The sequence below is a fragment of the Panthera pardus genome, unplaced genomic scaffold, assembly GCF_024362965.1.
Source record: "Panthera pardus isolate Hobbes unplaced genomic scaffold, ASM2436296v1 HiC_scaffold_13, whole genome shotgun sequence".
NCBI lineage: Eukaryota > Metazoa > Chordata > Mammalia > Carnivora > Felidae > Panthera > Panthera pardus.
In genome coordinates, this window is record NW_026526688.1 from 193,576,326 (window position 1) to 193,580,472 (window position 4,147).

The window sequence follows — 4,147 nt, forward strand, 5'->3', positions numbered from 1 at the left end:
CGCCTGGGTGGCTCAGTCGGTTAAGTGTCCAACTTCAGCTCAGGTCAAGATCTCACGGTCTGTGGGTTCGAGCCCCGCGTCGAGCTCTGGGCTGATGGCTCAGAGCCTGGAGCCTGCTTCCGATTCTGTGTCTCCCTCTCTCTCTGCCCATCCCCCGTTCATGCTCTCTCTCTGTCTCAAAAATAAACGTTAAAAAAAAAATTAAAAAAAAAACAAAATAAAATGAGGAAGTGACACACACACACACACACACACACACACACACACACACCCCAGAACTTCTCAGGATAAAACAGCAGCGGGAGAAAAGCTGATTAAAGCCCATTTGGTTTCTCTGTCTCAAATTAGCTCTCCGCAATGGACCCAAACATGACTTTGGGTCCTTAAGGCTCTGATACTGAGTTAGGGAGATACACTGGGTGAAGAAAGTGATGTACCTGAGGTGGTGGAGAGTAACAATAGCCCTGAAGAAGAAGATGATGATGGTGACGAGGGTGACAATAGTAACTCGCATTCGTTGAGCACTCACTGAGTGCCAACCTGTAGCGTCCTGCCTTCACATGGCTGATTTCACCTGCTCCTCCAAGTAAGGCTTGTAAGGTGGGTGCTACTCTCAGTCTCTCTCCGGGCGAGGTTACTGAGGCTTAGATTTGGAAAGCGACTTGCTCAAGACTACATAGCTAATAATAACTGGTGGAGTGAGAGTTCAAGCCCCACGGTGTGTAATTCTAGATCCTTTTACTCCTGTTTTGTGGGGGATATGGCACCAGAGAGAACTGGCCAAAGAGGGCTTCCCCGGAAGTACTCATGTTGCACAAGACTGATAAAAGGAGACCCCACGAGGCGAGCAAGCTGAGCCCTGAGAAGCAGCTTTGGCAAATTAACTTCCATCTTCCCAGGCCAGCAACCTCTGATTTATTTATTTATTTGTTTTATAGTAGAGGAACACATACCACTTGGCATTACTCTTCTTGACAGTGGGAGATTACATGCTGGACTTGACTGAGTTTCTGTCAGGGAGAATTTATTGCAATTTCGAAGATGGTTCTTAAAAGAGATGGCTGTTTTGCATTTTTTATACAGGTCCTGCAAATATGTCAGGTTTGATCTTCTACAAAATCACCTTGTATAAACTTCCTGCTTCTCTTCCTCCTCTCCTGACTCCCACCTTCCATAGCCTGTGTGTGCAGCGGCTGTTAGCAAGCTTCCCCCCCAGGCAGCCCAGCTTTCAGCGGCCTTGACCCACATTTTGTAGAGCTCCTGCTTTATCTCTGCGAAGTCAAATCCCTACTGTCCTTAAAGCATAACCTGGAATCCTCCCTCTCCACAAATCCTTGTCAAGTGCCTGGCTGGGGATCCCCAAATAGCTCTGAAGCCACAGTGACCTATTCATCAGTCACCCTAGGGAAAGGAAAGCCAAGATGCACCGATCGTGACACTACAACAGTAAAAATGACAAGAGGTCCTGTTGGTTGAGAAGTTACTGCTTATTATGAGCCGGCAAACGGGCTAAGTATTTTGCGTATGTTGTCTGTGATTTCAGATTAATACCTCATTTACCATTGTGCCCAAATTATGACAGTTTGAGTCCCACCGATACGATCCCTAGGAGGCAGCTTTCCTCAAAATGTCGCTGGCTATATCTGAGAGGCACAGGGTGGCTTGCGCGCTCAGGGGCGTGAGCCCTGGGTTCTCGGGCTCCGGGTTTCCTATTGTGCGGCCATGCTGCTGTCTTTGCTTCTAATGGGGGATGGGCTGGCCTGTCTTCTGGAAACGGTGGTTGCTAGTAGTTATTACTCTTTCCACCATTGTGACCTCAGAGGAGCTTGGCATTGTTCTTCCTTCTGCTACTCCCTCAGAAGCACAGGACAAAAAACTGGGATTGGCTGTAGAACAGGATTGCACTGAAGTTTCAGAGACGGCGGAAGGGCTGTGCTTGGGGTGGTGGCGTTAGAACTCAGAACTCTTCTCAACTGGCTCATTCTTTCCCTAGGGTGTCTCCTCAGGCCACCTCCCTTCCTTTCTGGTGGCCTGACCTCCACATACCTGCCCCTTCAGCTAACTTCCCACTACCACAAATACTCCAGTACGTTCGCACTTCAGGCTAAGGGCCGAACCAATCTTCACCTAGTCTGAGATTCGTGCCTGGTCCTGTTTCTTCCGCCAGCATCAGCATTTTCTCAGTATTACCGACAGCGAGGACCTCAGCACATAGTCCGGCCCACTGGCCCCAAAGAGATAATCCTGTGAGAGTCTAACATCAGCACGTTGCTGAAAGACATGGAAAATAATGTCAGAGCTGGTGATGGAACTCTCCCTTTCCTCTGCCTTCATGCTTCCATGTGGAGGGAGCTCCATTAGAGTATCACTCCTACTCTCTCACCCCATTCCGTCTCCAAGGATGGAGCAGTGACTTATCGGTGTGCTTGGGGAAGGAGCTCAGTCTGCCTCTCTCTGTCTTTGTATGTCACTGCATACTTGCAGAAATGAATATTCAGGAACAAGTCTTCATGGGAGAACCCTGAAGTTGGTCAGTCCAGCCATGGTCTGTGAGGCGATGTTTGTCTAACTCAAGGGTACTAACAATAAAGATAATGTTTTAGTTTCTACTTATTTGATTGCTAGGATTTTCTAACAGTTGGTTTGTGAACTCAAAAGGGGAAACAGGTGTGGTACTTTTAGTTTCCTAACCAAAGCCTACATTTGGAGAACTACCAGTAGCCCAAGGTTGGTGGATTCCACGTTGGTGGAATTGTATCCATTGTGTCAGTCACTCCTCACAGGTGTGGAGGAGAGCTAAGTAGAGTCCTGTGCTCAGAAAATAGAGTACGTTACCTGAGAAGGCCTTCAATGATGCTTCTGTAGCATTTAAGCAAAATAAATTGTCTCCATGCCACAGCATGGACCAAAGCTATGTCGGGGTGACATATAGCTTTCCTGTTACACACAATGAGTCATCTCTACCCTCTACCTAGAGCCCCTTAATGGATCATCATCTCTTACATTGGGGGTCATGAAGGCCTGAGTTGTGTGGTCCCTGTAGCAACTATTCAAATTTGCTATTCTTGTGCAAGAGCAGCCATAGACAATATATAAACGAGTGGATGTGGTTGTGTTCCAATAAAACTTTATTTACAAAATAAGCGGAAAGTCAGATTTGGCTCCCAGCTATAGTATGTCAACCTCTGTTGTACATAACTAGGTTGGAACATCTCAGTTTAACATTCAAAGCCCAACCTAACCCTTTAGCTTCATATACTGCCACTGCTAATGTTTTGCCTTCCCTAATCACCCATTTAGAATCTAGAGATGCCCTCAATTGATTGTAAAACCCTATCGGCCATCCCCAGCCTTCTGTCTCTTACACACACACACACATGCATGCACATGCACACTCATATACACACTCTGCTGTCTCATGATTTTGTGATTTTACTCACTGTTTCCTCTGCCTGAAAGGACTTTCTACCCTCTTCACCTGGCCACATTCTAGTTATTCTTCAGGACTCGATTCTAAGATGACTCCTTCTCTGGAAGCCTTCTCTAAATCACCCGTGGCTGGGTTGGGTTCCTGTCCTCTTTACTTCCATATATTTAATGAATGGAGACATTTTCCATCTCTGAGTCTGTCTTCCCTAGCCATCCACAGAGCTCCTGGGGCTGAGGACTCAGTCTCATGATCTCAGCAGGCCCGGGGCATCTCATAGTATCCAGCATGGATCAGCTGCCGAATTTGTGCAGAATTGAAGCAGTGAAGCCAGAGCGATCCAGAGAAAAAGGGACAGGGTATTATGCACATGTTATAAATGGGAAGTTCAGGGGTAGGCTGAACTGACAAGGTTATAAACACTTGAGAAATATAGAAGAAGTCGGGGTTGAGGACAATAGTATGGCATGGGAATATTGGTCCCCTAATGATGGCATCTGAGGCATAGATGGGCAAGTTTCTGCCTGAGTCCGAAAGTAAAAAACATACCTTCCACGTTCTAGAATTCATAATGCGGTTGGCAGAGCAAGATTAAAGCAAGTGAAATAATCAGAGAACTGTGGGAAAATAGCACATGATTGAATGTTGGATTACATGACACAGAGTATGTTAGAGAAAGAGAATGATCAACAGAAGCTAGTTTGTTTTTTTTTTAAGCCT

General features: G+C 46.4%; 1 long non-coding RNA gene across 1 annotated transcript; it reads left to right on the forward strand.

The window, feature by feature from the left end:
* The first annotated feature begins 246 nt into the window (after positions 1-246).
* On the forward strand, positions 247-2,613 carry LOC128776663 (uncharacterized). Its single transcript, XR_008421844.1, has 2 exons — positions 247-1,101; positions 1,994-2,613. It is a non-coding gene; the product is annotated as an uncharacterized LOC128776663 (long non-coding RNA).
* Positions 2,614-4,147: the final 1,534 nt, after the last annotated feature.